The 8,854-nt window shown below is 58.4% G+C and overlaps 1 protein-coding gene across 1 annotated transcript in view; it reads left to right on the top strand.

Annotated features, from left to right (window-relative positions):
- Nucleotides 1–3,300: 3,300 nt before the first annotated feature.
- Nucleotides 3,301–8,854, top strand: part of KDM4B (lysine demethylase 4B) — a 137,044-nt gene continuing 131,490 nt past the window's right edge. The window contains 1 exon segment of the mRNA XM_072721702.1: nucleotides 3,301–3,421. The gene's annotated coding sequence lies outside the window, so the exon portion shown is untranslated.

The raw sequence follows: 8,854 nt of genomic DNA, 5'->3' as shown, positions 1-8,854 counted from the left end.
CCCACATCGGGCCCCTTGCAGGGAGCCTGCTTCTCTCTCTGCCTCTCTCTGTCTCTCATGAATAAATAAATAAAATATTTTAAAAAAGCAAAAAACAAAAATGTGAAACCTATACGTATGTCTAGGGATAATGTATTTGAAATGAAATGTTAGAATTCCTCTTCCAGGGGCCCCTCGGGGGCTCAGCTGGTTAAGCATACGACTCCATCTCAGCAGAGGTCTTGATCTCAGGGTCATGGGTTCAAGCAAGCCCTGAGTCAGGCTCCATGCCCAGCGGGAAACCTACTTAAAAATAAGTAAATAAAAGAATTCCTCCTCCAAATGGACTTCTAAAAACGAATTTTTTAAGCATGTAGGAGTTTACCTTTCCAACCACTTCTATTTATGTATCAGACTGGCCTGTATGTGGGAGGGGAGTCTCAGCTCCACACCTTGGCTGTTCAGGGAAGGTGGAAATCATTAGGAACAAGCTAGCCCAGGGCGCCTGGGTGGCTCAGTCCGTGGAGCGAGTTTTGGTTTCGGTTCTGGTCCTGATCTCAGGGTCTTGAGATTAAGCCCCATGTCAGACTCAGTGTGGAGCCTGCTTGAGAGATATCCCCCCTCTGCCTCTACCCCCTACTCGTTCCCTCTCCCCCACCAAATAAATAAATTAAATCTTTAAAAAAAAATAAAATAAGTGAGCTGCCCTGGGCTGCTCGAGGCTAGTGCCAGAGGGCCTCCTGGCTTGTTTAGGGACAGATGCCAGCATGGATCTCAGCCTCAGCCTTTCACGAGAGTCGCACCTGTTTGCAAAGACCTGAAGAAATCTCAGGTGACTTATCTCTAGGTGAGTTTGCCCACTTGAAAAATCTGCATCCTTCCTACTTTGCATACGAAACTTTTAAAAAAAGATTTTATTTATTTATTCATGAGAGACACAGAGAGAGAGCCAGGCAGAAACAAAGAGGGAGAAGTAAGCTCCCTGCAGGGAGCCCGATGCAGGACTCGATCCCAGGACTCCAGGATAACAACCTGGGCTGACCGCAGAAACTCAACTGCTGAGCCACCCAGGTATCCCTGCATATGTAACTTTTTAGTTAAATGGTAGCAATTGTATTTTTTTCCTAACATCGTATCATGCAAACTTTCCAACAGAAAAGTTGAAGGAACTGTATGGGTGAACCCTCAAATACACCCACTGTCTGGATTCTACAATTTTTAATGTTCAGATTTTTATGTAAGATTAGGTGGCACTAAAAAAAAAAAAAAAAGTCTCCCTATACAAAATAAAGTTGACAACCTATTTAGGTGCTCTGATTTAAAAAATAAAATTTGTGAGTCTGTGACATCCAAACACCTGGAACTCACTATCTTATGGGACAGACCTGAGAGTAGAACAAAAGACCTGTGTGTGTGTTTGGGGGGGGGGTGCCTTCTGTTGCACCTGGGATACTGTGTTACCATGATCAAATGCCATTTGTCTTCCCCCCTGGTTAGGGAGTTCCTTGGGGGCAGTTGCTCTTCCCATTTTTAGAGCCAAGTTTTAACTACATGGGGGAGTATATGAATATGGTCCCACGAGAACAGACAATCTCCCTGAACAGATTCAAGTCCCCACAGACAACCCTTTCTCCCCGTGTGGATCTCTCTGCAAGGATTTCCTCTTCTCCCTTTCGGGGTTACCTTCTCTGTGGGTTGACACGGGTGCGTGCTCTTAGAGACCCCACGGCACTGGTCTCCGTGTGTTTTCTCCATAACGTAGGTTACTGGACACCAAATTCTGGACCATTCTGCAGCTTGCCCGTGGATGTGTGTAAGGGATCATTCCAGGGCAGTGAGTGCATGGAGCACGACGTCTTGTTAAACTGCTACACAGTTGCCCCCCCCCCTTTTAAAAAGATTTTATTTATTTATTCATGAGAGATACAGAGAGGCAGAGACACAGGCAGAGAGAGAAGCAGGCTCCATGCAGGGAGCCCGATGTGGGACTCGATCCGGGACTCCAGGATCACACCCTGGGCCAAAGGCGGGCACAGAACCGCTGAGCCGCCCAGGCGTCCCTAAACTGCGTCCCTAAACTGCTACACAGCTGAAAGTGCTACGGGAGTGCCCCGGGCTGCAAGTTACCTGGCCGGACCCCGTAGATGGGTGTGTAGAGCAGTTCCTTTGGTGCTGAAGACCCGAGCTCCGGGGCGTTGCTCGGGGTGCCTGACCTCCCGGGGTACAATGCGGATAACACTTAACCAAGGCTCCTGGGAAATGCCCCGCTGCTGATTCGCACCTGTGACCCGCGAGCCCGGCGCTCCCTGCTGTTGCCTACGGCGCAGGTAGCAATGATGAAGACCGCGGTGAAGCCACCCGCCCAAACCCTTTGTGGGTCTCGTCCCACTCATTCTTGCAACGTCCCTCGGGACTGGCCGGCAGGGTCGAGTGTGCGTGTGGTCGTTACCATCATCTCCACTTCGCAGGGGAAAAATGAGGCCCCGAAAGGTCCCAGTGAGGCGCGGGGCCCAGCCGAGCTCGGAACCTTGGTGCCAGGGACTGCCTCGTGTTAGGGAACTTGCGGGAGCGCCCCTAACTACCCGGTGGGCCTTGCGGATTTGCAAAGGTTTGTGGATTGTGATGGGAGTAGATGTGGATTTCTGGGGGGGGGGGGGGGGGGGCGCAGAGGAGGGGCGCTTGCTGCTTGACTTTTTATAGTCCCTCCGTTTTGCAAAATGGGTTGCACCGGAGCCGTTCGCACGTCAGGACTCCACGAACCGGAGAACGCCGCGTCCAAGTTCCGGCCGCGGGTCTCGAACTCCTTCCTCGTACCTCCCGGGCCTGGTGCTGATGTTGTGCTGGGTCTCACGTACTCAGTTGCAGCTTGATAACCGGGGCGGGGCCCCGGCCCTGATTGGCATCCGCCCCAGCCAATCCGCGCCTCGGGCTCGCCCCGCCAGCCAATGCTCGCTTGCCCCCGTGCGGTCGTTGGGCGGTCCCCGAGGCGCCCTTGTCAATCCGGGGCCCAGCCGCCGTCCGGTTGGTGGCGGCTGCCTTGGCTGGCGTGCGCCGCTTCCAATGAAAACGGAGCCGGTCAGTGGGCACGTGGGTGGGCGCCGGCGTGTCCCGGCAGGCCAGCCAATGGGAAGGCGAGGCCTGCGCCGGCGCCCGCCCAATCGGGGCGCGCGGGGGGCGGGCCGTGCGATGTTGATGGGCCCGGCGGAGGGGAGGGGCGGAGCTGTCAGCGGCAGCCAATGGGCGCGCGGGCGTGGGCTCGGGGGCCAATGGCAGCCAGGGCGGAGCTGGCGCGCGGCCTCATAAGCCCCGCCCGGGGCGCTCGCGGAGGGCTCGGCCGCCAGCGACCGAGCGGGGCCCGGCCCGAGCGGGGCCTGGGGGTGCGACGCCGAGGGCGGGGGAGCGCGCGCCGCTGCTCCGGACCGGGCCGCGCGCGCCGCCTCAGGTGAGCCCGCGGGGAGGCGGTCGCCGCGTCCGAGCTCGGGCCCCGCCGCCGCCTTCGCAGCCGCCGCCGCCGCCGCCGCCGCCGCCGCCCCCGCGCCGCGCCCCGGGCTGCGGGCGGGCGCCCGGGACGCGAGGCCCAGGCCTCGGGCGCGGCCTGCTCGGGCCGCGGCCGCCGCGCTTTGTCCCGGCCCGCGAGGCGGTTGGGGGCGTTAACCGCCCGGCCCGGGGGCGCCCGGCGGGCCTCGGGCGGGGGCGGCGCGGCCGGACAATGGCGGGGCCGGGGGCGGGAGGCGGGGGCGTCCGGCCCGGAGCCGGGGGCCGGGGGCCGGGCGCCGGGGGCCGGGGGCGCGCGCGGGGGCTGGGCCGGGGCGTCCCCGCCGGCCCTGCACAAAAGATGACAGCGTGGGTGGCCCGGCCCGGCCGGCCCTGCCCGCCTGGGCCCTTCTCTTTTATTATTCACAACAATCCTGATAATTAAAAAAAAAAAAAAATGAAGAGCGAGGCAGGGACGGAGAGCGCTGGCGAGCGCGGGCGCGCGGGCGATCCCAGGCCCCGGCCGGGCCCCGCCGGCGTTTCCGCCCCTCGGGGCGCCCGGCGGGGTCACCGGGGCGCTGCCCCCGCCGCGGCCCCGGCCCCCGCCCCCGCCCCCGCCCCCGCCCCCCGCGCCCAGACGCGGGCCGCCGCGCCGCCGCGGCTTCCCAACTCGCTCCCCATCCCCGCGCCCCCGAAAGGAGCGTGCAGTCCGCTGTGTGTGGGTTTTTTTTTTTTTAATGATTAAAAACCGTATCCACTTGGTATGCACCTCGAGCCTCCAGACGCGTCCCCTCCGTGCCTCCCCGTCCCAGCCCCCCTGGGCGGCTCAGCGACCCCCTTCTCTGTAGGAGGAGATTGCGGCCACCCCGGTGGGAGCGGCGGGGACACGGATTGGTTCGGAAAGGGACCTGCGTCTGCGGCCGGTGGGCGCGGTGACACCAGGTGGAGCGGGTGCGTGTCCACCTGGGCACCGGTGAAGGGTTTGCAGGAGCTCGTGCTCCCCCCTCCCACCCCCGGGGGCGGGGGAAGCGTGGACTGCGCTTCCGTGTGTCCCATCTGTTGGGTTGGGGAGGAGGGGGGATGAGGATGCTTTTGTTTTAATAATTCAGGTGCACCTGGGCAACTGTTTCCCGAGTTATGAAACTAGTGAGAAGGTGGTTGTGCTCGGTGGGATCCGGTGATCCTACAACACGTCAAGAGCGTGGTGGTGTCCGTGTGTTTATGTCAGCTGCGAGTTGCTTTGGGTCCCGCTGGGTGCCGGCCGGGCCTTGGGTCTGAGGGCACAGGGATGCATTCAAGGCTCGGGTGCCCTGCCCCACCCCTCTGCCTCAGCAGCGGCCTATGGGGCTGTCCCCAGGCTGGAGAAGGCCCCCGAAACGGGCTCATTAGATGACTCTGTGGGCTTTTATCGCCGCCATCCGAGAGCTAATGACTCCCTTGATTCTCAAATAATAGCTTCCTTATGAGGCTTCGGGAGGGTCTGTCAACTTGCTGGCCAGCCGCCTCCCGCCACCCCTGCAGGAGCGGTGCACAAGCGTCTCCCGTCTTTGCAGTTTGTGTTTTTGGAACCCTGAAGGACAGAGTGTGAAAGTCGTGGAGTCAACTTGTGATTATCGGAGTCGAGGGTTTCTGAAACTCGCTGGCCCGCTTTCCGTGTTTCTGATTGGATGCCTGGCCCATCTCGGTGTTCCTCCGATGGTGCCGATGGTGCCGGGGACACCGCGCCGGTCAGACTGCCCTGCCCCCGGGGCGGGGGGTGGGGGGGGACAGGGGACGTCACTGCTGGGGCGCGGAGGGGGAGGCGGAGGTGTGGTGGCACAAGCGCTCCCAGGTGTTGCAGCGTGCACGCGGGTCCTGTGTCAGCCGCCGCGTGTGTGCGTGTGTGCACACTCCTGTGAGTGTGAAGGCGTGGAGACTGGGAATCCATACAGGTCTTGTAACAATTGATTTTTTTTTTTTCCTCCCGTTTTCGGATGCTTTCCTCATTGTGGGCGGGCGGGCAAGGGGATGCTAAACGCTGGCGCTGAAAGGTATTGCTGATTGGTCATTAGGGACCCCGCCCGGCCTTTGTTGTACTTTATTTCAGTCCCTGTGCCATCCTGCAGGAGCTTCTGGGGTGCTCGGCCCTCTCCCCCACCCCCCGCCCCCGCCCAGCCCCTTCCCCTCACTCTGGCCAGTACTTGATTCCGCATTTCGCCACCGCCTCTGCTGGTTTCTCGCCCTTGCCCTCCTGTGCCCCACCCCCTTCCCCTCCCCTGGAGGGGCTGGGCCATCTGTTCCTGGGTCTTATCTGACACCTGTGAGAATGGGGACGGTGGAGCACTGGGGCAGGTTGCAGAGAATTCTAGCTTCAGGGGGCCCCAGTTCTGGTGGGGGAAGGGAGAGGTGGGTGTCCTGGGGTGTGAAGCCCACCACCCATGGGGCCGGGTTCGGGGACTGGGCAGGAGCAGAGGACGACGGGTAGGGATGGAGTGAGGTGCCGGCAACTGAGGCTCTGTGGGTGGTTTTCCTCCTGGGATGTGGCAGGGTGGTGTGGGCGTCAGAGCTGTGTGACCTTGGGCCGGTCACTTGCTCAAGAACAAAGTTGAGGGGGGGATCACTAAACCTTCCCAGGTGGGGGGGCAGGGTGGAGAGTAAATGGGCTGCTTGCAGAGGGTATGAGTGTGGAGGGCCCCACAGACCTGCTCGGTCACCTCGGTGCCTCACCACAGCCTCGGCAGGCCAGGGTTCCTGGCTCTGCTCCAAAGTCTTGCCCCGTGGCTGCCCCCTGGGGCCTCTTGCCCCAGCTCTTTCCTGCCCCGCCCTGGTGCCTGTGCTCCTGGCTGAGGATGCTGGGCAGCAGAGGACAGGGCCCAACCTGGACTCCGTTCTGACCTGCTGTTGGGGACTGTGTCCCCAGGTTCCTGTCCTCCCCTCCATTCCCCATACAGGCTTCCAAATCTGAGGGACCCGGGTTCAAATCCCTCCTTTGGCGCAGATCCCTTCCCTTCTCTGGGCCCCATGGTCCTCATCTGAAAAATGGGTGTCCTGAGAACCCATCCCAGGTCATTTTGGGGTTCAGAGGGGGTGAGAAGCACTGAATGCTTTGTGTGGCACCAGAAGCTCGGAGCTGGACTGGGTTGCTTAGTGGTGCGTGGCATCTGTTTCGGTCGGGCTCACATTTGATCGGATTGTCCTCCGTGGGACGGTCCCGGGCACTGTGGGGGGGCTGAGCCGCATCCCTGGCCCCACCCACTTGATGCCAGGAGCACCCCCAATGTGACCACCACAGATGCCCCCAGACGTAACCCAGGGTCCCCTGGGGGACACAGGTGCCCCCCAAAGGGGATCGTGTCACTTAACCTCGAACAGCAGCTTGTCTGCTATTTGGCTAGGACCTTGATCTGCCTCAAGTTCTGCTTCCCTTTGTCCCCTTCCTCCCCTTCGTCCGCGAATGAGGAGGGGCTTATGTCAGCCTGGCTGTGCAGGTCCCTCTCGGCTGTCACCCTGCCTCTCCCCCGGCCTTCCCAGCCTGCAGCTTCCACTCCTGAGAGGGGGGTGCAGACTGGCCGGCAGGCATGGCGCAGGGGTCTTCCGGGGGATGTCCTCACCCAAGCCCACGTGGGTGCCCTGCCCAGGCTTCCACCTGTCACCACACCGCCTTCCCCCTGTCACCATACCCCTTCCTGTCACTTTGCTTAACAGATCTCTTTAAGTTGACTTGAAGGTGACTCACTGCTTTAATCCTGCCTCCTCCTGGACAGTTATGTCCATGAGGTCGTGGGGCTGTTAGTATGCTGGCTGCCGATACTTCTATACAATGACATGCATTTAACTGTGATACTAAAAAAAAAAAAAAAAAAAAAAAATGTTCATGTCCCTTCGGTAGTAAGGCCTGAGTGGTTTGATGCATTGATTCTGTTGTTGGGCAAGTTGGTTTTTGAGTTTACTCCCCACTTTGGCTTGGCCTGTTCGAGGAGCGTTCTCTTTGATTAGATAAGGTGTCACCACTAGCCCGTCGTTTTTTGCTCCTGCTTCCTCAGGGAGCTTTTAGAAAGTTTAAAAAATGGCCTACCTCTACTCAGAACGTTCCAGTAGCTTCCTGTTATTCCTGGGAAAACTTGAGACCCCTTCCCGTGGTCTTTGTGGTCACTGTGGTCTGTCCTTTCTCCCTGCCCTCCCCTCCCCCCCATGCCTGCTCTCTCATTTGTAACCAGCTCCCTGCCCACTCTTCCCTGCCCTGCCTCAGGGCCTTTGCACTTGTTGTTCTCCTACTCTTCTAGCCAGCTGGCTCCTTGTCATTCACATCTCGGCTCCGAGGCCATCTCTGGCTACACTGCCTAAACGCACCCTTCCAACCACCCTCTCTCCCCGTCCTGCTTTTTCTTCTTTGCATTCAGCACTACTACAAACCCACATACTAATCTGTTTATTTATTGCTTGTCTCATCCAGGAGAACAGAAGCTTTTTCTGGAAAGGGTCAGAGAGTAAATAGTTTTGGCTTTGCAGGCCAGTCCCAACTCCTCTCTGCCATTGTATCACAGCACTATAGACAGGAATGAGTGTGCTTATTTTCCAATAAAACTTTATTCGTGGATGCAGAATCATGAGTTTCACATACTTTTCACCCGTGATGAACTGTTTCTTTTCCTTTGATTTTTTTTTTCCCCCTCACCCAACCATTAAAAAAGGTCAGAACCGGGGATCCCTGGGTGGCGCAGTGGTTTGGCACCTGCCTTTGGCCCAGGGCGCGATACTGGAGACCCGGGATTGAGTCCCACGTCGGGCTCCCGGTGCATGGAGCCTGCTTCTCCCTCTGCCTATGTCTCTCCCTCTCTCTTTCTATCTGTGTGTGACTATCATAAATAAATTAAAAAAAAAAAAAAAGGTCAGAACCGTTCTTAGCTTGGAGGCTGTACCCAAAGCAGGTGGCAGGCTGGATTTGAGCTGTGGGCCATAGTTTAGAAACACCTGCAGCAGGGTGCGCGGTCCATGCTGCAGGAGCGCCGTCTCTCTTGGCTGCTGCGTGTCTCCCCAGCACCTAGGGCGGTTCCCGGCTCACGGTGGGTGTTCAGTAAATGCTCCTTTGTTGAATGAATGAATTTCCATGTTTTTTACATCAAAGCATTTGGAGTCCTACTCTATATTAAAAAAAGAAAAAAAAGGGTTGTAAGCTGTTTCAAGGGAAATAGAAGAAAACGTTATGACCCCATCCACTGAACAACCCCACAATGAAGGAGGAAGAAAAAGTGGCTGTGAACAGGGGCAGATACTTTGCCACTTGCGATGTTTGACCTTTTCATGCTCCAGCCCCCACCCCCTCTGTGTACTGCACCCCAGAAGATTAGAAAGGATCTTCTTGGCCTGAGGAGTTTGTCTGGGCCTGGCAGAGGCCGAGGGTTTGAAAGGAAGATGCGTTTCC

This window comes from Vulpes vulpes, chromosome 9, assembly GCF_048418805.1.
Source record: "Vulpes vulpes isolate BD-2025 chromosome 9, VulVul3, whole genome shotgun sequence".
NCBI classification, from domain to species: domain Eukaryota; kingdom Metazoa; phylum Chordata; class Mammalia; order Carnivora; family Canidae; genus Vulpes; species Vulpes vulpes.
The sequence above is the reverse complement of the archived record's forward strand: the minus strand, read 5'-3'. Positions and strand labels throughout refer to the sequence as shown.